The sequence below is a fragment of the Pholis gunnellus genome (genome assembly GCF_910591455.1).
Source record: "Pholis gunnellus genome assembly, chromosome: 15".
Taxonomy (NCBI): domain Eukaryota; kingdom Metazoa; phylum Chordata; class Actinopteri; order Perciformes; family Pholidae; genus Pholis; species Pholis gunnellus.
The window spans coordinates 9110072-9134856 of record NC_136542.1 but is presented as its reverse complement, the minus strand read 5'-3'; the positions used below and the strand labels follow the sequence as shown (position 1 = coordinate 9134856).

The 24785-nt window shown below is 43.8% G+C and overlaps 1 protein-coding gene across 1 annotated transcript in view; it reads left to right on the top strand.

Annotated features, from left to right (window-relative positions):
- The first annotated feature begins 949 nt into the window (after positions 1-949).
- luzp1 (leucine zipper protein 1) overlaps positions 950-24785 on the top strand; it is a 42151-nt gene continuing 18315 nt past the window's right edge. The window contains exons 1-2 of the mRNA XM_079174437.1: positions 950-1200; positions 15860-15918. The gene's annotated coding sequence lies outside the window, so the exon portion shown is untranslated. The remainder of the gene's footprint in view (positions 1201-15859; positions 15919-24785) is intronic.

The following is a 24785-nucleotide window of genomic DNA, read 5'->3' as shown; positions in this document are numbered from 1 at the left end:
TATATCAAGTCACGTTTACCAGATCCAGAGAACCCGAGGGTTCTTTAAATTGTCTTGTTGTCAAAAATGGGCCCAGGGTCTTTGTTGCAAACATTTGAGGCTGCTTCGTAATGGAAACTTGGAGAACCTCTTGACTTAAATTCCACTCTAAAACCTCAACACGGCAATGCCACTTGCATGTCTGAACCTGACACCGTAAATGTTGCATAACTTTAATTGTGGCATTTACACATTTATAAGCATATGCAGAACAATCAGCATTTTTGTGGTGGGCAGTTTGCAGTTCCTGGATATTTATGGAAATCACAGTGCACATAACACTCACAAAACAGCTCTATAACAATTCAATAGGGATTTATAAAATGTTTATGCTACTGGAAAATACGTTTTTAGTAATCTTAACAGTGTTTTCATCCGTTTTGCTTAATTTAAGACTCCTATAACATTGCCACAGGTGATACTCTTTGAGTTTATAGCAATTTAATGATTTCGGCTCTTAATTCTGTATACTTCTTAGGGACCTGTCCTGTGATATATAATGGGAATCTTGAGGTAAATTTGTTGTTAATGCTATATCCACATTGAATTACAAAGATAGTGCTATAGAATTGTTGTGGAGGATCATGGTATACCAGGAAGTGTTATAGTGATCTTATGCTGTTAAATAAAATATGTTTAGTGTGTAGAGCGAGAAAGTAGGAGAGAGTTTAACTCAGAGTATATTAAAATACTCCGACAATCCACACAACCTCTCTTTAGATTCGTTCCTCCCAACCGGCCAGACTTGCCTATGTTATGTGGGGAAGAGGGGCGGGACCTCGCAGCCGGGAAGGGCGTTCTCTCTGCGGTCAGACCGGGCAGAGTCATCCCGAGGGGTGGGTCCTCCGGCAGCAGTAAAGGAAAACCCACCTTTTTTCATTGTTAAGGACGCGGTGGAATGTGATGGTTTGATCTCAAACGGACCAGGGAGGGGAATATCCGAGAGGAAAGGACCGAAGAAAGTGATTTAGGGAAAGGGGGAAACAAAAAACGCAATTCCCCCTGTGTCCTCCAACTCTCTGGTTGTGTCTCAGAATATGTGGATGAACTTGTCCTCGCCGTGTCGGCAGCAGCGAGTCCTACCGTCCGCATGAGCTCCAGCCTTGCGGAGTTGTGGATTTAACGCTGAGTTGTTCTGTCCCGGCGGTGGACCAGCTAAAGGTAAAGTTAGTCTTTAATTGCTGAGAGTGTTTTGGGGAGCATGGGGACACGGTTTTGGGGGGGTTTAGACAGCGGCTTCCTGCGTTGGATCCAGTCAATCGGGACTGCAGAAGTCTGAACTGCGGCAAGTTTTTCAACCCTCCTCTTCCTCCTCCTCTGCTGCTTTTGTAGCCAAAAGGAAGCATCCAGGACTGCGGTGAAACCCTCAGGTGGTTAAAATGTAGCGGTGCACATTTCAGTTTGTTAACATGTCGCAGTTTTTATTCAAATGTTTCATGTATTTGGCGTCAACGCACTAAATAACGTCAAGCTTTTTTTTTAAGGCTACTGCATAACAAGCCGTAGTTCATAACACGAGGTTGATGAAAACATGAAAAAAATCGAAAGTTAGCTTCATGTAACGCGCTTGGTATTTATGTCGTCTGTTTTGGGAAGGATAGTATCTTCAAAATGTAATGCGACTCAAGTCGTTAGGAATTTGAGGGCATTTTTTTTTTCATTAATGAAGTCAAAATGTTTCAGTTTCGTGTTCACTCAGTATCGGCAACATAAGGTAGCATATGTAGACTTTGTACCTGACTGGCTCTCTTTTCCTTCAGTATGAGGAAGCGTGAAACAGTGGTTACACACAAACACAAATATATTTTCTACTCGTTGACTCTAAAGTTTAGAGTACGTTTACAAAAAGGTTGATATGTGGTAGATATGACATCTTATGTTAGTAGCTACTGCAGTAGTTTGTGTAAAGTAGCATACAATGTATTGACTGTCTTAAATATATTTTGTTGTTGGTTGGTTGGTTGGTTTAGTCCCACTTTGGGCACTATGATATCTCAACTGAGCAGAATAGTCCCCTTAAGGACATTACACCCTGGAATAGACTAGTGTGGAGGACATACACGAACCACTGAAAGAATGTTCTAGTGGTTTCACTTTGAAGGAAATTTGAACACCACCTGTATTTCGGTCTTTAATCTGTTGAATGTGTTAACTGTTAATTAAGCCGTTTTGACAGCAGCTGTGATGACAAATAATTTGTACAAATATTCCTGTGTGCAGTGGTCAGTTTTTGGATGGTGGACGACCTCTGTAACGGCCAAAGAGCTGATTCCACCTCGGATCCATAGTGCTGAAATTAGTCATTAATAGACAGAAACATAATAATTTATCAAGGAAAAATGCCAAATATTCTCAGGTTCCTGCTTCTCTAATGTGAGGGTTTGTTGCGTTTCTCTGTCAGTGTGACTGTCATGAATATTTTGGAGTTTTGGGGACGAACATAATAAGCAATTTAAAAGATGTCACTTACAGCTTCGGAAGGCCTTTTTTTAAATACATAATTGAATGACTAAATTAATAGAAGTTGACGCATTAAGCCATAACTAAAACAACCAGAAGTTGTAAGACATGTTTGCTCTGTTTAAGTTTGCGTGTTTGTTTTCCTTCACATGAGATGGAATGTGTTGGGCCTACACATGTATGAAACTAAGGTGGCAGAGCACACATCTGAACAGTATGTGCCCTGTGCTGCCTCACCAGAACAGTAATAGAGGAGTGTGTGTGTGTGTGTGTGTGTGTGTGTGTGTCAGTCAACGGCAGAAAAGGTAGTTGTAGTGGTGGAATACTAATCTGCCAGGTGGGGCTCGTAAAGAGCAGCACAGGGAGGGAAGGAGATGGAGGGGACCTGCCTTGACCTGTTTCAGACATGAAAGAGACAAAAAGAAAAATCACTGATGACTTTCCAGTAAGGCTCACCCTCCCAGCCAGCTGTACATCATACCAGCTGAGCTACCAGCTTGAGCTGCTGTGAACCCCCTTTCCCCCCTGTACTCAACACAGGCACTTGCATGGCAGCTTGTCCCGGCGGTGGATGTGCGAAGAGGGTTTCCTGTGGTATTTTCGAGGGGATTGTGACCCCGCCTGTGGAGGGAATGCATGCCGTTTATGCCAAACGTTGGGAGAAATGCAAAGGGAAAATCAAATTAGAGTGAGATGTCAAATGTTTCCCCGATCAGTGCTTGTTCCATGCATGTACAGTTTTGGGGAAATCGTGCGCCAAGTTTGGTTTGGTTGCGTTGGCGCTCCGGAGGACTAATTCAGAGCAACGCAACATGATCCCTCAGTGATGATAGCGGTTAATGCTGACACAGTAAGAGCGGCCGCCACCACCTGTTTTGTGACCTTGAAAGTGACTTCTGTGGAAACAAGTGAAAGCTACACAAAGACAGAGTTTGCACCATGTCCTGTCCAGGAGTTGTCGCCTGCCATGCAAAGTAATAATCATACCCCTCGCTCCTCTTTTATGACCTGCGCTATACCACGCATGATTGGTTTTCCACTCCGCAGAACGCCGTGACCGCCCTATGAAACTGCCTGCGCTGCTTTGGGTGAAACCAAAAACTAATCATTATGGGTGTCCAATAAGGGTAATTATCAGACTAAGCGCTGGACCTGGGGATTACAGAGTGGCTAAATGACTGCTCTGGGGATTAAATTAAAATATTGAGGTTTTCTGCCTGGGAGAATCAAACCGCTGGGAATGTCAAAACCCAGCCCGTCGGTGGTAGTATTACTGCCACTTGGCACATCAAGGTTTATGCACAGAGCCCCTGCTGTTAATGCAGCACCGTCACATCAGTGTGGAATTACAGTACACGGACGTTGACTTAATTTGTTGCAAGTGCGCACAAATAGAAATGGATATTTGGATGGAAACGCGTATTGAGAAATGTATCAAAATCATCAAGAAAAAGACACAAAGAGGGCAGAACACCACTTTGAGTGCATGGCCTTCAGTATTAAAACGGGTAAAACACCAAGTAATAGCATCTAACAAATTGATTAGCTGTTAACATAATGAAGACTCTCTCAAAGGAAGACATAAAAGAAAAGTCAGCACCCATATGAGCAGACCTAGACATCCTAATATGCTGTAATGGCTATAGCTCAGATAGAACGTGGACCGGATGGTGTTGCTTACTATTAGTGGTAGACTCTTACTTATAGCCTCTGTAACCCTCTCACCCAGGAATAGAGCAGCGGAGGATGCACACACAGGGCACAGAGTAATATCGCAGGCGTTACAATTCGGGGGCATCCTTGAAATAGCACAGATGAATCATGGTCTCTTAGAGGCTTGTATTATAGCCCACACACACAGCCTGTGTGTGCGTGTATTTTGTTGTAACGCAATAATGGGACTCGGCATCCGGGACAGAGGCTGCTGTTGACAATACGCAGGCCAGCTGGAGCTGCTGTGTGTCTATTAGCAGACTTGGAGGAAGATGGCTTAATGCCACAAAGACACGCACACATGAGACAGTGCATGTACATTCAGTGAGTGTTGGAGGCAGGAAGAGCTGACCCTCCAGCTTCCTAGAACTTTGTGCTTTTCTCTTTTTGTGATTGTAAACTAAACATATTGGCAACAATCAGACTTATCACGCAAAAATACCCAGCATTTCAGCTCGTCCGATTGTAGGAGTTGCTGCTTTTCTCCGTTTTACATAACTTTAAGTTAAATAATTTGAGTTTCTTTACCACTGAGAACTTCATTTTGGGTTCTTGGAACTATGTGGTTTACACTCATCAGAGTCTTGAGTTGGTTCTTCTTTGGACCCTTTCTTACCCTGAACTTTTCCTTTCCCCATCACCTCCTTCTGTTTTTGCCTCTCATCTACTGTATACATTAATTTCCCCCTCCTTCTCCTTTTCTCCCGCTCCTTTTCCCTCTCTTCCCTCCCGCCTTCCTGCCTGCCTCCCTCCCTGCCAGTTTTCTTTATCAGTGGTGGGCCAGTGACAGGGCAGGGCTCTGTGATTTCAGCTGGAGTTCAAACTACTTAAACCGTGCGTGCATTTGTCGGTTCGTTGTGTGTGCGTGCGCGTTATGCCCGTGTGCCGAAGCACTTTCGCTCTGCGCTGTTCCCAGCCGTGTCGATCTGTCATCGGATACTAGAGGCCGAGAGTGTCAATCACTCAGCGAGTAGTAGCCAGAAGTACATCTCGGCTCTTAAGTGTTCACACGCCTCGCTCAGGCTCTCATTAACACATACACTGACACACAGAGCAACAGATATGTGCTCTCACTCATCACAGAATTCAAAGCAAGAATGGATTGTGTTCATACGATTCCTTCTGCGTGTGTGAATGAATCCCCCTCGTTAGTCCTCCAAAGCGTGCCAAACAGCCTCCTCATTACCAGCCGCCCTGTCCCGTGGTGGCGTGGTCACTCGCTGAGGCCTCACCACACAGGTGACTGTAAACCAGTGAAGGCCGCAGGTGCACGTGACTGCATCACGTCCAGTACGAAGCACTAGATATCCACGATAACATTGACTCAAGTCTTCTTTTTTTTTCACCCCATCAGAGCAGGTGGAAAAAGTAGAGTGAGATAATTGATCTGTTTCTAATCGGCCTTTCCCACGGCAGACATTTTGACATGTCGCAGTAGGAAAAGCACAGGTGTTACTGATAACGATGGCGCTGCTCTATTCAAGTGTTCCAAGTGTGAGTGACAGTGAGCCAACATGACCTGAAGTCAAAACGGCAAAATGGATTTCAGCCATCACAATTATTTTCGTTATTTACACTTGATAAGTCGAAATGACTTCCATGAAAAAGGCCTATTCTAATCAGGTTATTTAAAATTATTGTCATTTAACAATGTGCCAGATTTTGACTCACAACCAGTACACATAAAAAATGGCCGCTCTGACCATCCTGCTACGTTGATTTGAATGGGAATGTCTCTTCTACCGCTTTTCTATTTTTATGGATGTAATACACCCAGATAGTGTATAGAGAGGGCTAGCTTAGCATAAATAATATGTTGGTAGACCCATTTTACATTGTGTCATGGCATATATATATATATATATATATATATATATATATATATATATATATATATATATATATATATATATATATATGTATATGTATGTATGTCATTTCTTTTGCATTTCTTTGCATAATGGGGTTTCAAAATGTGTCTCAAACAACAAATACAATGTTTAACCTTTAGTTTAGTGTTTTCTTTTAAACTGTTTTCTTTCTTGCCATGTTTTGGATTTGCTCTCTGATCAAAATGTAAATGACTTGTTTCGGAAAATCATCAAAATTCAGTCGTGTCTTATCCACCGTACAACCTCTCCAGCTGTATATTCTGTCTTACAGGCTGTATTTTGTGTCATAATCTTCAGCAGCATTGCAAGATTGTCTAACCAAGACTCCTGTTTAACCAGTCAGCCAAACTGACATCTCTGGTATTTACTGACCTGTTATTGAGTTGCTGTGTGGTTATTGAACCCGTTACATGAACGGCTGGTTATGAAATGGGATTTTATGGGGGCAAATTAGGCTGTTGTTGAATGATCAACTTAGTACACCTGGCACAAAAATTTGGTCTGAGCTCAAATCTTATGACCATTAATCGTTTGTTGCGAAGCTCTTCCCCTGAGAAGCTGACAACAATGACTCATCAAGTCTGAGGAAAAACATGCGTCTTTGAAACATTTACTGAAACTTTTCCGAGGCCTCTGCTCCCTCAGTAGTTTCCTTGTATTGTTTAATGCGTGACAAGCAGGCTAGCCAGTCATCTAAGATATGTTGTCAGACAGACAAGGCCTTTCCTTCGTCATTATGAAGGAATCCTCACAGCTCAATGCAGAGTTGTAATTGTCCCCTTCCATTGCTAAATGTACCGCTAGCTCTGAATTATGGTACGTCACAAAGAGAAGTTAAAAACCTTTGTTAAAACAAGTGGCTGTTAGAAGACAAAACCCTGAGCATCAGCAGACTCTTGATAACAAATGCATCTTTTTTTTTGGCAAATGATAAAACTGGCTCAGATGCTAGACTCACTCTAAAGGTTACTTCAAAACAGGCTCAGCGCCATCTTTCAGGAATTTACATTCATGAACACCCATCGCTCCTCTGCATCCCTCAAAACCAGGTAGCTGCCCTGCTGTTGACCATGTGATTGGTCTAAAGCTACTGTAAAAAAAAAAACTCATCATCTGGTCTTCATTTAGGCTTCCCAACCGTCCACCATTTCCTTATCACACGGCAGCATAGAGAGTCATAGTTATTGTAGAGTTTATATTGAGTGAAGAATGTCCTTTTTATTATTTGTGGAACATTGACGATTCATTCATTTTTATCATCTTTTCCCACGTTTTTTCCCCCCATTTTGGCCACTGCTTCCACTCGATCTTGAGTTCTGCGTAAAAGCTAACTGAATCAGTGACTTTAGTCTTCAACCTTTACTCTTAAGGTTTCTGATGCGAGTCATACTTCGAAGTCTGCCCCCTTTTTTTCTATCTATTGCTAGCAATAATATGTGGATGCAAACTGCATCGCAGGTGGAAACATTGATAACCTGTTATCACAATAGATTTCGATGATGATTTTTAGGTTCTTATATTTGAATCGTGACTTCCTCTGTCTTTTTTTCACGCTGAGCAAAACCCTCTCTGAAACACTGCCAAGAATGTGTTTGTGGCTGTTAGATATACCCTGATAGCTGCAGGTGATAAGTCCTCCAATGTTTAATCACTGGCCAGGCCAGCTTCCCCACATGGCTGGAGTTTGGACCACATTGACTAATAATACGGGCCACTCTGCTGCTACTGTTTGTGTTTCACATGCTTTCAGGCTGACCTGAAACACAAATTTCCTCTTTTTTTCCGACTGGGTCCTGTGTTGGATTTAGGTTTCTGTTGGACATTTCGGCCTCCGATAAGTTGTTTTACAGAAGCTCCCCTGTGCGCCTGTTTTGTTCCTACATTGTACAGGCTCCTCAAAAATGGCTACTGCGTCGATCCTGGAAGAAAGAGGAAAGAAGTGCAAAGGAAACCGACTTCAAAAGCATGTAGGAGGCACAGCTAGGCAGAGAGAGGGAGAGAGAGAGGGAGGGAGGGGAGAAAGGGCCTGGGACGCTTTAACAGGGGAGAGCTAAAGTTAAGACATTTCTTGTAAATTCCTCTATGATTTTAGGTGTTCTCCTCCTTTGAGGGCCAATATTCCCCCTTCTCTCCAAGCGATTGTTATCATGTCTCGCTCACTCTCTCCTTCTCTATTTGCTTCACTAAAGAGGAGACCCTGTCACTCCCCCTTCTCCCGCCTGGTCCAGGAGTATTTTTGGAAGTTAATGAAAAGAGAAATCTGAACCGCCTACCCTTAAAAGGCATGTCTGGGTCAGCTGGGTGGAAACTTGTGTTATTAATGTCCATAACATTTTCTATGTGAGTGAGTGGGTCATCTGTGATTGTAAGTATGTGTGCGTTTCGGTGTCGTGTACAGCGCAGGAATGCTGTGGTTTGGGGGGGAGGGGGGGGGGGGCTAGAAGGGAAGGAGGGTGGGCTAGGAAGCAGGCCTACGTCTTCAGGAAAGGAGGGGGGTCAGGGGCATATTTGGCATATTTCAGGAGCCATTCCAGTCTGGTTCAAGATGCATTCTTCTTCGTAGAGATCCGGCTGAGCGGCCAGACAGACAATGATCACGGCGGGGGAAGAAAGGTGAACATAACGATCATCAGTCTCGCCACTGTGGAAGATGGCACACTGAAAGCCATTAGCACAGGTGGTTAAAAAGACACAAAAATACCATCTCATGCCACCTAAACACTGGAACAGATGTGTAACGCACCAAGCCTATAACCTCAATAATATCCATAAAAGGCTAAAAGTTGAACCATAGTCCTTCGACCAAGCAGCAGGGTTTGTATGTCTTGGGCACCATCACTAAAATGGAATGAATGTTTATATGCAGAGAGCTGTAATACGTCTCTTTCAACCTCTCTTCCGTGGCATTATAGTCACTGCTGCTCTCCCCTAGAATTTATGATGTCTCAGCCTGTTATTTGCAGTCCGATGGCTGCTGTCTGACGTGACAGCGGTTGGCAGGAGTTCACCGTAGCGGTACCAGTCCAGTGCTCAGCGGAGGTCGGGTTCATTGTGAGGTCTCGAGTCCGAGTGTTGAGTTCCGAGTGAGGCTGTTGCAGAGTGCACAGATGTATTCTTAACCGGCCAAAACCTTTTATGTTTCATTCTTTTATTTGCTGAATCTTCAAGACATTTTCGTTTTGTTTTATGAATCAGCATGTCTCGAATCAAAACGACACGAAAGTAAACTGATAAAAGGACAAACTGTTACAATATCAAATACTTCTTGTTGCTGGGTGCTTATATTGTCCTGACTCTGGGGCTGCTGTTTCGGGGCGAGGCCCAGAGAGACAACATCAAATGTGCTTTGATGCATCTGAGTCTCTCATGTTTTGATCTTAGTAGGGAGATGTGGATTAGGGAACCACCACAACGGTGGCAGATTAAAAGAAAAACCTGAATAAATGGGTGCAGAACTACTACTTTCAAATCTTTTGGAAGTGTGGTGCGCGTCCCTCAAGTAGAGCTGCATAGACTTGTAGAATCTGTGCCGAGGAGCAATGAACCTGTGGTGGCCTAAGACACTTTTGGTTTTCGGTTTTCCCCTCAATCTTGGAACCCATCGGGTACCAATCTGACAACGTTTTAGCCTCTGACGGCAGCGGCCAATATTTCGGGTGTAGAGACTCGAGCTGTAGTTAAGAAACGACGACCGATATCTGCATGTGATGGCTGATACGTTGATGTCAGACCATAGCTGTTCCAGAGATTGCATTTCAGCCAATGCATTTGTGGGAAGGAAAGATGGACGTGGACCAATGATACCTGTGTATTATCCCCAAAAGTGGCCTTCATAAATTCACTTTGTTGTACATTGTAGCTGCGGTACGTACGTGTGTGTGTGTGCTCTTGTGCTTCCACCTTTTACAGTACGAGGGATACACACACTCCCTCTCACACACTCCTGTCTGACCTGTTCTAATCCTTGGACCTCCAGGGCGGCTCTCAAAATAAAATTCCTCTCGCAGATTATTTTTCTTGTGATCAGAAAATATACATGTTCTCAGAGAGAGGAATGTTCGGACGCCATGGCAACCCTCACTTCCCCCTCTTCTGTTTCTCTCGTGCTGTTTTGTCTTCCGTGCACTGTTTCTTCTCAACTTTGTTCTTCTGTTCCTTCACTTATTTACTCGGTAGACCATTCTACAGTAGTTTGGTAAATCGAATGAACTTTAACAACTCGTCGCACCTCTTTGTCGCGTATATGACCTTTTATCTTGACTTCCCAAAGTTCCCTCGGTTTCTGTTTGTCCTTTTGTTCTCACCTCTCCTCATTTATAACCGGTAAGGTGTTTTTCTTCTTTCCAGCAGACATCCCTCCCTCTGTTCCTCCACCCTTCCATGCATTAGCAAGTCTGCTTTTAGGAGCTTTCATCATTGTGGTGCTGATGCATGCAGACCCCGACTGCTAGGCTATTTTCAGCCTCTCTTTCCCCTCCTCTGTACCCTTTTACCCCCTCTTCTCTTCTCTTCTCCGCTTTGGTTTTATTTTGGAGATCTCTGCGTCTTTGCCTTTTGTAAAGGGCTGGGTTGGCTGCTTTTCCCCCTCCATGCCAACTCTGCTCTTTGGAGCTCCTTCTCATGCTAGCCGTCCCGACCAGGGGAAGTGAAGCAGCACAATGTGAGACCATTAAAATAGACCGGTCAAAGTGCAGCTTTTACTGCAAGAGACGTGCTTTCTGTAGTAGTCGAAGTTTGGCTTGGTAGACCAATTGTTTTCTGTTTTTCACCTTTTGTTGGACAACCAATAGATTTAATATGGATTAATCTAACGATTATTTTCTCAATTAATCGGTTCATTATTTGGCTTGTAAAGCATAAGAAAAATGTTTATCACACTTTTCTAAGTCACAGATATCTTGCTTTGTCTGACCACCAGTCCAAAACCCCAAATAATTCAGTTCATGACCATGTCAGACCAAGAAAAGCAGTAAATTGTCAAATTTGAGAACCTGTAAAAATAAAGTTTTAGCTTAATTTATCGATTTAAATGACTAATCGTTTTAGTACTATGTCTGAGTTTAAAATGGACTGCGTCACTGGAACCTAAACACACTGGATCACCCACCGTGATGACACACATACGTACTCCCATTAGAGTTAAGCAGACAAACACACACACAGCGACTCAGACGATGATCGCGTCATCTGCTCCCCTCTGGTGGTCCTTTCATCTGCCCTTCACTTCTTATCTCTTCTCTTTATGTCTGAGCGTCTCTTTGAGGCTAAACATCTGGATAGCTGTGTGACAAAAGACATGATTCAATCAAAATGTAGTTTGTATTTACTGTAAAGTAAAGACGGCAATCCTTTCCCTAGTTATTTGAATTTAAACTTACCTTTTTTTTATTATCGAATAAACTTTTCTCTGGTGTAGCATTGAATGTCTGGCTCACCCACAGTGAAGTTGTGTGTTTTTGTGTACATATGTGTGTGCGCATGTGGACACATTCAGACACAGGAGCCTCACAGGAATCCCAGAACACCCTCAAGTCCATGAGTGGCTCATTTGTGCACCGTGGAACATTGTGGAATACCCGGCATATTTTAGGATTCAACCTTCAGCCGTCTCTCTCTTTCTCCCAGAGGCTGGGTTTAAACCGTGTCCCCCTCCTCTGTCCTTTAATCAGAGTAACGTACTCATTTTCACCCTTTAGTCATACATTATTTTACTTCTCTCCATCTAAACCGCTTCAAATCTTTTACACTTCAACCTCCAGTTACCTTTCTCATCCCCACTTGTCTTTCATACTCTCTCTCATGCCATCTCTTTCTCTGCCTCCCTTCCTCTCTCTCTCTCTCTCTCTCTCTCTCGCTCTCTCTCTCTCTAGGTGTGGACTGCACAGAAGAATGCAGTTAAATTAGTGGTTCTTCTCCGCTGCCAGCTGGCTATGCCAAGCATCTGAGACACAATTGACCTTAAAAGGAAACAATAGCGGCCTATCAATTCTGCTCTGCCAGTCAAGGAATGGCTCACTCCTGCATGGGCAGGGTCCAGCTCGCGCACACGCGACACAAGGAAGTGTCTGGAAACTTTTGAACGCGGGGTTAAGTTTCTCTTGTTATGTTATAATTGTACACCGTCTGTACAGGACAGGAGCCAGGAGTCTGTTCTGTTAATTAAAGGTCTAAGTGCTGTTTCAAAACCATATCAACAATTCGTACTTTATTTATTCATTCATTAATTTGTAGGCCACCCACATCGCCATGTGAGAGACCCGCTTATAACCCCATTTGTTGGGTTTCTTCAGCAGGCAGTCCTGTTTAAGTTAAGCTTATTCTAAATAGTGGGTTTCACATTTTTTAAAGACTGCTGACGTTTTGCGTGACAAAGTTGACATGCCAGGATTGTTCCTGTATTGTTGAGCCGTCCTGTGACATTGCTCGTTGTCATATCGCCGTTGTTGTGAAAATGAAAAATAGCCGGCGCTAATCCTTCGCTGTGTGAGAGCCTCGGCTGTTATTTGTGGAACAGGCAGGGCTAAAAGCCATTACATATCAAGACAGGTTCTGCAGGTTCTCGGGGGGAGTTTAAGAGGTGGATGGTTTTCCATTTGACAGCTCGTCAGCTTTTAGACAGACTCTTGCTCCACCTCGCTGCTCGGCTGGAATGCAAATAGCAGCAGGAGGAATGCTGTTCGCAGTCTTCACCGGCAGCCAATGAAAAATCAATCCCTTGCTCTATTGTTGCCTTTCATTTTGTTAGCTCCTTCTGTCTGCTACTTTCTGGAGCTCTGCTTCCTGGCTCTTCCCATCTTCCTCCCCACTGTCTATCTGCTGACTCTCTCTGTGTGTGTGTCTCTCTCTCTCGCTCTCTCTCTCTCTCTTTAGGCATCCTGTTCACTGTGTTTGATTTGGGCATTCCTTTCCTCCCCGAGCAGACAAAACAACCCCAGACCTCTCTGAACTGCGCGCACACACGCACACACACACACACGCACTCATACACACACTCCCTTTTGCTAATCACACACAGGAAATGGGCTCCCATGCAAACGAGGCCCGCCTGGCCAGTGGAACCCAGGATGGAGTTTCAGGCCTTGAAATGTTCTCCAGTGGAGGAAATTGAACATGATCTCTCTCTTCCCCTTTCTTTCTTTCTCCCTCGTTTCCTCTCTTGTTTTACTCGCTGTGGTTCCTCCGTCCTTTTCTTTTGACACTTTTTTTTTTTTTTTTTGAATCCCACACTGCATTTGAATGCATCCATTTCGCTGTGAAACATTGCGATTGAGAGCGACTAATGAACACGTACGGAGTTTCTCCTCCCTGGAAGCGTCGGTAAATTTAAAAGCTACTGTGAATTTGACTCTTAAAAGTATTTTAACATTTTAGTCTTTTTTTTTTAATGCTGTTGGTAGCAGTCAGCTGTTAGGTTAAAGCATTTCCTGCAGGACACTGTGCCAAAGCCGACTCTTGTGTGTGTGTGTGTGTGTGTGTGTGTGGCCTCACGAAGTGTAAGCCTAAGTGCTCAGAAAGCATACAGTGATAACTTATCAGCTGCCTTCCTTTATATGTGAGATAAATCCGGACTTCAAGATAAACACAACACGATAAACTGTTTATGTAGAATGAAAAGGGAGGAGATGTTTAACCATTCAAAGTTTGTAAGAAATATTGTGTTGCTTTGTAATATCACTGACTACACACATACAACTGGATCGATACACAAACGTAAGTTCTGTTCATGACACACAAATGTATGTAAATAGGATACAGCGTGCTGGAAATGACACACAAAAAAAAAGTGTTTTATTGAGCTGATGGCCGGTTGTTGAGAGACAGATACAGACCCCGGAGGAAGTTCGCACTGTTTCAGTTCATTCTGCTGAGTAACGTAATGAATCCTCCTCGCCAACTTGACACGCTGTGTCCGTGAGGGGAAGCGAGGGATGAGAAGGAGACAGCTGTTTTCAGTATCGCTTGGTTACGGTTAACCCCCCCCCCCACACACACACACACACACACACTCAAACATAGTCAAACATGTGGTCTCTGGTCACCAGGGTACTTGGTGTCTTCTGGATTGCTATGAAATGGGTTGACTCTCATTTGTAAAATTACATATTTTCATCAAAATGTTTATTGATGACAAAAAAGCTGGCTTTGCAGTCTTCACTATTACGCATTTGGTTTAGTGCAGCGTAGAAGTGCGTTCGCGTAGCCCGAGAACATCGGATGATTCAGCAAAACCTGTGTGCCGGTGTTATGGCGCGTCCCTCATGAATCTAACATCAACCGAGCTGAGTGCAGAGCAGCAGGGCCGTCTCCTTCCTGTAAAGAACGATGTTGTGGCAACAAACAGAGAGGGTGACACAGACGGGAGCTCAGAGTGGCAGGAGCAGCTCAAAGACTGGTTGTTTCTGTCAATCAGTAACTACTTACATGTTCGAAGTGTCTTTGAGCGCATCACTCGCCTCTGCTGTCTCAGTCAAGTTGATGAGCCAACAGGAAATGAATCAGCAACCGTTCTGACAACAGAACAATCTTTTAAAGTCATGTTCCAGCTGCTCAAATGTGAGGATTTAAGGATTATTTTCGGTCTTTTGTGGAGTTTTGGACTGTTGGATAAAACGGTCGATTTGAAGACACCACCTTTATGGCAAAGGAAAGAGCCTCGTGTAACATGATGTCAACATGTTACTTCACACGAGGAAAACATTTTTATAGAACAAGCGATTAATCAAATGAATAATCGGGAGACTAATCAACAACAGAAATATTGTTAGCTGCAGCCCCACATGCTTTCATGCCGGTTTTTCCACGTCTCTCCCCCCTGTTTTCTGTTTCTCCATGTTATGGTGAAAGTCCATTTATACAGGTGACAAAACAATGTCAACTCAAAGTCCTACTGACTTGCTTGTTCTGGAGCTTCTAAACCTGTCACACAGTCTTCCTCAGTACATTGAGTTTGGAGCTGTAGATTCACCTTTCTTGACTTAGTTCTTTAATGTATGTTCTATGTAATGTTCAATGTTTCTGTACCAGAGTGTCCTGTTGCTGCCTACAGTTCACAGGAATGTTCCCTTCTTTTTTTTTTTTCCTTCAGCCTCCCCCCTCCTCTTCCTCATTTCTCCCCCCTCCCTCTACTTCCCTCTCTCATCCTTTAAATTCAGTCCAGACTTCAGTCTTAAATCTGGATTCTCTGTGCTTAACCAAACATATGGAATGCTACTGTAGTGGAATGCTTCAAGTCTGGGTTGTTTTCTCTGACTCTGTGTGTCTGTGTGTGTGGGGTGTGTGTGTGTGTGTGTGTGTGTGTGTGTGTGACCATGTACATGTTTTGAAGCAGATGAGAGCTTCTAGGATGATGATGATTATGATAATGGTGCGTGTGTGTTTGTGTGCCTCCCCAGAGAACTGAATAGGGCCTTCTGTTGTCGTGGCCAAACACTGCTTGTCTGCTCAGGCATGAGTCTATTGCAAAGCCGCCCGAATGCGTCCCATATCTGAGCAGTTAGCTCATTCTTTAGCCTGTTAGCTTGACTGTGAACGATCTCCCCCACAGTGACTGCATTGTAGGCCCGGCCGCAGGCTCAGGGGGCCTTGCCAGCTGCCAACCATAACAATGGTGAAAGATGGCATGAGTGTGTGTGTGTGTGTGTGTGCTTGTGTGTGTGTGTGTGTGTGTGTGTGTGTGCTTGTGTGTGTGTCTTGATATTATGACGACCAGCGAGTCCACTTTCACTAAGCTTGCGCTTGTGTGTTTTTAACCACAGGATGGAGACTTTGAGAAGAGGAGCTTGACGTGCGACAGACAGAAAGATGCATCTTAAATGTAAGTAACGCCTCCCTGTGCTATGGTTAATGTCAATTTATTTCTGCACATATTTGGGGGGTCTCTTGGTCACTGAAAGTCAACGAAAGTCATTAAATTTAATTCAATTAAAACACAGAAAAAATGGCAAATCAAAAGTAAAGTCAATCCAGTAAAGACAGAATTTTGAGCATAATGCTAAGCTAAGCTAATTGCCTCAGCGCTCCAACACACAGACATGAGAGTGTGTAGGTATTTCTATTTAACTTAAAAAAGAAATATTCCTAAATGTATTGATGTCCCGCTGTCCCTTTTATCTATTTATGATAGACACAATTAAAAAGAAAAGCATGGCGTTCTGACACCTAGAGATACCTTAGCATAGCTATTTGTGTGAGGAGCGTTGGCCAGCCGCACACAATCGATTCACAGCATCAATAATGTTCTGAATTTCAAATGTTTCCTCTGGCTCCGCCCCCTTTTCGCTCTCCTCCTTCACACCTCCACCTCATTCTTGTTCTTCTCACCCTCCTCCTCTGCTCACCTATTCCTCACTTCCTCTCCCCCCCCCCCTCCTCCTCCTGCCCTCCTCTTCCGCCCCTCCTCTGCTCTTTGTAAGTCTGTTTCCCGTTGGGCACAAACGCCGGCGCCGCACTTCCTTCCCTGTAGCCTGAAGTCACACAGGAGTGGCACACATAGGTATACGCAGTACTGTATGTATTCTGTCACGTATGGGTCAGTGCGTTCACACACGCTCAGGCCGGGTCAGTTCGCAGAGACAGTATATGTGTCACTGTCTTACCATGTCTGCAGCTGTCTGCTCACACGACAGTGTAAGGTCAATATGTGGCCAAGGCGTGTTCTGTGCGTCCTCACAGTGCTGCATCTACATGCGTTTATTATGCCGGATGCAAGTTCACATCCTGCTCGAGCTAAATTCATTCGAAATAGTCCGGATCTGACAAAGACCCTGAAAACCGGAGAGTAAAACAGGAAAAGGAGCTTCTCATGTCAGTGTCCTGCTACTTTAAATGGCACGTCCCGTTTTAGGTTTTTTATAATCAGGAGCAGGATTCTTTCCAGGTTGGATGTCATTAACTGTACATAATGCAGTTAAGAATCCGTTATTAGCTTTCTTGCCAAGAGTTGGATGAAAAGATGGATTCCGCTTATGGCTGCACTGTGGAGCTTGACCAGACAGACAGTAAACTTAGCTTAGCATTAAGTGCGAAGGTCGTTTTTTACCCTTCAGACAAGCTATAAAATGTTAATAAGTGAACGTTTTATGATGATGTCCTTTTATTGATACTCCTGGTGGCACACTTCCCCTTCTCTGTTCAGCTGTGTTGGCTGTTGCTCTTCATTCAGTCTTTCATTAGATATTCATTCATAAACATGCAGATTTATTTAATTCAAATTCTCCTGTTATGTGTTCACATATAGTGTGTGTGTGTGTGTGTGTGTGTGTGTGTGTGTGTGTGCACATTTGTACCTGCTTCATGTGAAATGTAATAAGCAGCGCTGCAGTTGTTTTATCCTTGCCTTGACATACATTTACGGTGTAGATACTTTGTTCACTTCCAGTACTAGGACAATAACTGTATGATTCAGTATCTCTCCTCTGCTATACAACTTCATCATTTCACCTCCTGCTCTGTTGGTCTCATATCATCCCTCCCTCCATCCTGCAGCCAGTGCTGCATTCCTGCTGCAGTAATCCACTCTGGCAGCTACCTGGTCCGCATACTGTGGAGTCACTCCCCTCATCTCTCTCTCGCTCTCGCTCTCTCTCTCTCTCTCCCATGTCTGTTTTACTCTCTATATATCTTTGCTTAGCACGCACTATTACATGCATTTTGCTCTGCACATTTGCCCCATCAAAGCTTTTCCGCTGCTCTCCCTCTCTCCCCCCTCTCTCTCTCTCTCTCTGCTCTGTTTCTTCCTCATCAGAGAGCCACTGAGGTCTCCATTCAGCCGCAGCAGGCAGCTAATGCCAAGGCTCAGGCTGATGAAGCTCTGCCAACCAAGCTCTGTGTGTGTGTGTGTGTGTGTGTGTGTGTGTGTGTGTGTGTGTGTGCGCTCGCGCTCTGTGCTAGGATGGGAAAGCAGTGAATGAGCAGGATGTCAAGCAGCCAGGCAGGAGGTAGAAGGGCTGTATGTTAAGAGCTATTGATGCGTCTGTGAATCGACAGTTTTTGTAGGCAGTTGTCGCCGGCCATCAGAAGGGGCCGGCCTGGTGAAATGTCCAATCCATCATCATCACCGGACAGTTTGATGATCAGCTGTCACCTCCTCCTCTCTTTGGCACAGTGGCAAGGACATATAAATGCAGCAGGAAGGCAGGGGAATGAGGAAGAAGGGCAAGGGAAGGAAACAGAAGGAATGCAGTGGCAGAAATGGGGAGGGGAGGGTGGGGGGGATCTAGAGGTAGAGGTCACGCGAAAGAGGGATGACCGTGACTGAGACGATGGTTAATAGGAGAGAAATGGAGAATGTCGGGATAAGGTGGCGGTCAGGCCTGGGACAATATGCTTAGACCTCCTTAAAATGGGACTAAAACATACTGGCATCACTTTACTATACATTAAATAAACAAATCATTTTATGCATCACAGATAGGACACACATGAGCATTAGTGAGCAATCTTAAGGAAGGGAATCATAAGGTTCCCCTGCATAAATAAAGAATAAATACATTTTTAGAAATGGCAACATTATCCTGTCTGACATGACAATTCTTGTATTTTTCTATTTTCAGTTCTTTACTATGATTGCGAGCTAGACAGCTATTTCAAGTCACTCGCTGCGATATTCACGATTATCCTGTTAATTGCAAAGGGGATAGTGCAAATTACAAGAAGCATCATTTAAAAAAAAGACAATAAAACATAATATTTTGCTTTTAACTTATCGATTATAAGTGCACCGACTGAATGGTTGAATACACATTGAAGCAAATGAGTTCAGCAGTTTGATCACATCTAGCAATGTAATGACATTCTTGAACCAGATCCCACCAAAAACAAATCACAAATCAGTTCTTTGGCCTTCCACCAGATTTCATGATTTTTTTTTTGTTGGGCTGACTCTCAAACAAACAGTTGACTATAGTCTGGAGGTAATGAATGACAATAAATCTTCCAGATCGTATCGCTCTTCAGCTGTCTCTTAACGTTTGTCTGTCTGCCTCGCCTCATTCTTTCTTCGCCTGACTCATTCTTATTCACACAGATACACGCTGACTGCAAGTGTCATCATGTTCTCATGTTTTCATTTTCTCTCATTGTTGTAAAACGGTAACACAGACACGCATTCCTTCCCGAGCAGCTCATCATTGCACACGTTTGTGTGGGTGTGTGTGTGAGAACACTCATTAAATCATTTTAAAGTTTTTGCTGACACCTGAGTGTTTCAGCTGCTGTTAAACATGGCTTTAAATCGGTCGCTGGTGTTGGTCCTGACAGAAAACGCTGTGATAATAACAGAGTTTCTCTTCAGTTTAGTTATTAATCATTCCACTGTCAAAACAAGGTCAATGTTGTAGCTGTGCTGTAGCTTTAGATCGCATCTTAAGATTGTTGTGCATTACACACGTGTAACATTGTTGGACTCACAATAGGCAGTTTGAAAAAAGAACCAAAATCGATGCTGACAAGCAATCTGACAAGCCCTCTGCTTTATTTTCTCTCTTCCTCTCTTCTCTTCTCTTCTCTGATCACGATATCTAATCACAGCTCATATGAATGTCCCAGTGTGGTTGGACATTTACGTCTCCTACTGGAGTCTTCCTGTCTATTACTTCACAACTGGGACTTCCTGTGGTTTCTGTCCACATGATAGCAAATCACACACACACACAAAAAAAAACCATGCAGACGCCAATAGAGTGTACTGACCCTTAAGGTCTGGTATTATTCAAATCTTAATGCATAAATAATAATGCACAAATATTATTCTTGAATTACTCTTTTTTTTTTTTTTTTTTTGAGGAGACGTGACTTTTATTCATTACTCTCTTACATGTTACATTCTGATCATTTACTGTTTGTTGAACCCTTCAGTAACTCATTTATCAGAGTTTTTATTTTACTACTGATTATTAACATTCCATTGTCTCTCCCATATTTGAAGTAACCACGTGTCTTTTGTTATCCGTACAAAAAACAACACCAGTTAGCAGCTAAACTGCATTCTCGTTCCCCACGTTGTGTTGACGCTGATGCAGTTCAGCTTAGTTCGGCTCGGCTTAGAACGACACAATCTGCTCTCCTAATCAGGGCCTCGCTCCTGTTCGCCCCAGTGTCTTGTGAGAAGCGTTCCTCATGTTTACAGTGTCAGTGACCTCTGACCCCAAACTCAGAGGGCAGCAGGCTGAGGGCATGCTGGAGTAGAGTTCGGAAATATTTCATGGAAACATGACGGCAAGTCACACAGGACATAAATCTGTGTGTTTTTTAAATCAATAGCAAGAGTATTGAAACACTTATGCAAGTGAGCCCCACATATACTCATTCATTTAAATACATCTAGGTTTTGTATTATTTATTGTAAGTACGATGTCAGACAGTCAGCGAGTGGACATTTTAGTAATGGTTTGAGAACGGACACATATGTTTTGGCTAATATATCTTTTATGACTGAAAACTATTTTGGAGCACATTTTTCTCCTGCAAAGAGCTGATTGTGATTGCAGCTGGATCACCTTTGGTATTTACACTGACATATTGACACTGGAGCTGAAATTATTACTCAATTAATCAATCAGTCAAGTGCCAGGAAAATAATCTTCAACCATGTATTTATTTTCAAGCAGAAATTCACTCCAAAACTATTTGCTGCTGTATTCAGTTTCATACAATTTCAAACTGAGCATCATGTTTGTGATTATATACAGAGGTGGTGGCCCAAAGATGTGCATTAAACAGAGAGTTGCTGGAAGGACGCTAGAATTGCAGCAACCGTTGAGCTGTTTTGGTGAGCCTCCATCTGTGTGATATTCTGTGAGTCCATCAGAACTCATTGCATTTAAGTTGCTCCACATCTCCTTGGCTGCAGATCTGCCTGAGGCTTTTTTTTTTTTTTTTTTTTTTTAAATAGAGCATCTAACATCCTTCCTCTGCTCCGCTTCCTGGTCCAGCAACAGTGAATGTTGCATGTAATCCTGTGTGTAGCGCTGATCAAGAACATGCTCCACTTTACTGTTATGCCAACCAAGATCAGCAGCCGAGAAGCTCTGAGGGGCTTTGAGTTTGATGCAACATCCTCAAAGCTACGTCTTTAACTAGGTCACAAACGGAGAAGCCAAACATGTAGTGCATGTGTAGAATCAGTGTGCACTAGGTCAGGCACTGTAAGTCTCTCTCTCTCTCTCTCTCTGCCATGTCTGTCTTACCCTCTCTTCCCACTGGCATTTGTTGTCCCCCTCCCCACGCTTCCCTCTCTCATCTTCTTATCACGTCCTCTCACATAAACAGTGTGCTGGTTTTAAGCCCCAGCAACAGGACTCTTGATGTGAGGGGTGGGGGTGGGGGGGGGACCTAGAAAAGGCTCTGGGTTACTGGGCTGAGACCGGAGAGAGGACTGTTACTTTCCAGCCACACTTTCTGACCCTGATGTTCTCATAAATGTTTGTCATGATCAATCCTGTACTAAACTGCTTTTGGCTGTGTGCACACTATCCACCTTCTTACAACTTACAGGTATTCCCATGATGTTAGAACATCCTGAGGACCTTTAGTGGGACTGCATCTAACAGTTACTTTCAATGCAGACACAAACCTCCATACCGTTTTCCTCCCTTCTCTCTCTCTCTCTGTGTTATTTTGGCGTTGAGACTCCCTGCGTTCAAAACCATTAAAGAGGCACTGTTTCTCATAAATTGCTCAATGAGTTCAGACTGTTAACAAATGAAATGAAATCCCGACTGAAATGAAGCTAAGTGTCCATGCGGAGCTTTTCCAGCCATTGGCAGCCAGGCCGTGGAGGAAAGACCCTTAAGAGTAATGGAGCGAAACTGTGATGTATCAACTCGATTTGTTTTCAGCTTTCACTTGATTTTTTTTTTAAGTGGAGAAATTACTGGTGAGAGAGAGGAAAAAGGAAATCATGTCACTAATGAATATCTTAACATTTAGCGATGTTGCCCTGACAAACAGAAAGCACCTGCTTTGCTATAGTGGTTCCGTGGATAACTTCAGTGTCCTCTCCCGTGAACAAATCTATTTTCTGAGAACATATTGTTCACCCACTATTTTACCATATTTCAATACTTGTACTGTAAATGGTAATTTCACCCAGTATCTTAAGGAAAAATCCGAGGGAAGGTGTTCCCATCCTGTTTCAGCTGCTTCTGATGAATACTCTGCATGACCGTAGTTCCTTATCCATTCTTCTGCTGAAATGCAACACTGGCTTTCACTTCTTTACCATTTTTCCAGAAGCAGTGCAAAACTGAAATGGTGAAAGTAAAAAGGAACATGACAGTACAGGAAACGACAAACCGAACATTATGGGATGCTGGTTTTCTCTTTCTTGGAAAAAGGGGAAAATGCAGGCCAAGCATCAGGTCTCCACCATCTTGTGGCTTCCAGTGCTGCGCCAGCATCCATCCACTGCAGTTGTCCCTCCACACACACACACACACACACACACACACACACACACACACACACACACACACACACACACACACACACACACACACACACACACACACACACACACACACACACACACACACACACACACACACAGAAAGTATTTGTCACATATGCACACTTGCAATAACCCCCCTACATGAAGATGTGGTTGAGGCATTTTGATTGGACCGGGGCCCTTTATTAACTACCGTTTATGAGGCAGAAGAGCTTCAAACCCATAAGTTCCAACATCAAGTGCAAGAGAGAGGGGATTTTTTTTTTTCCTTTCTTTTCCTTCTCTCTTTCATGGAGAGAACAGAATGTACTCAAGGCAACAGGCAGGCAGGAAGAGAGTGGCTAAAGCCTTAATGATATGGTGGATGATTGTAACCTTGGTGTGTGTGTGTGTGTGTGTGTGTGTGTTCGAGTGAGAGCAAGCAGAGTGGATGAACCTTTTCAACAAAGTTTGACTTCCAGGTCCGTTTGGTGTTGTTGATCGAAGACAAAATGAAGCCCCCCCCCCCCCCCCCCCCCCCCCCCCCCCCCCCCAACAAATTTGTGTGCAACTCCCTAATTTACTTTTAGTAGGCTGGAGCACAGCTCCCCCAGTCTTTGTGTGACCAGTTTTCCCATGTGCCAGCCTACGCCACCTACAGCAAATGGACGCAATAGCAGAACCAGTTTAGACCTGCAGATGTAGGCGTGTTGATGTTGCTCCCTACAAAAATAATGGCTGCTGCAGTTTTAAAACTTGCACCTGCAGATTGTTTCAGCTACAGCTTTCTTTTAATAGATGTGGTTAGCCTGTGTTTGTACTTTTTCCCAGTACCCCAGAAAATATGCTCCAGCAACAAAACCCATACATTTAAAATGTGAAAAATAAAACCGTAAACTCCAGTTGTAGCACTTTCTGAAGGTGCCACATATGTGAACATTGCAGAAGCTGATACATACCGTACACATTTACACTCTCGCTGCCGATTTAAGGAAGTAGAAGGTGCCAAAGTCATACAGGGCTGGACTGAGCAGTTGGGTTTAAGCTGTTTTCAGTGTTCTCTTTAATTTTTATGGTTGAGTTTAGTTACAGATGCTGTATCGCCTTATGTGGCAAAGACGATCGCAAGAATGTGTTCGATGAAATTTCTTTCACTGAAATAAAATCTGGACTCCAAATTGTCCTGATCCAGTTGATGCTCGGAGCAGACTAAAGCAAAATCTCAGAAACATTTTTATATACTCGCTGGGCCCTTGCCATGAAACACAGACAGTGCCCTGCTTAGGAATGGGCTTCTGCAGAGTGAGGGCTTTGGAGAGCCCGTCGGTGGCCTGGTTATGAGCAGACGAGGCAGAGCGAAGGACTGCCGGTGCCCTGGTTAGTCCATCATGAGGAATTTGTCTGCGTAAAAGGGGTCAGTTCCTCCGCCTCGCAGCTCCTACCCCCTTCCAGGTTTGCTATAATTGTCAAACGACACACAAAAAACTGTGAAATGAAAATTTGAGTATCCCCTCCGACCACTTTCCCTCCGTTTCTCCATGTTTTTTAACTTGTTCTTGGCCAAACAGCGTCTCACATTTTGCTTCTCGTTCCACAGCCTTGAAGATAAATACTAAACCAAAGGAATATTAGGGTTCATGAACACATATCTATGTGGGTCGTGGTCCTAAATATAAGAAATTCATGTTCCAAGACTACTTTGATTTCCACTCCATTATTCTTTCAGCTCTAATCTTTCATCCCTCTACCGCCCTGCATCTTCTCATTACTTCTCTCCTCCCTTTCCATCTCACTCAGCATCCGTCTATTCCCGCCTCCTGTCTTATCCCCAATGTAGCTATTGAGGCCCCAGCCCTTGCGATAAGTGAATCAGGTATGTTGATTGGTTTGGCAGAGGCGGGGCCCTTGCCAGAGTCGCTTTGCACGCACCGCCGCTCCTTTAAAGCGCCCACTTTGGCCGTGCTGGTGTGCGTGTCTGAGAGAGATGGAGGGGAGAGATGAGGGTGGGAGGTGGAGAGCTGGCAAAGAAATAAAGGGAGAATGAAAGGAGAGGTAGGCAGCCTGCCAAGACGGGAGTAGCTGGACCAAGGAAACGCCATTATTAACCAGGACGAGGCTCAACCCGAGCGACTGTCCGAGTTGTTGAATTTCAGAAATCATGTAGGGGCCCAACACCCAACAGTAAGATAATAAGGAATCTGTCATCGGGAAAATAATGAAGTCTGAGCTTGATGTTTTATTATTGAGTGGGTCAG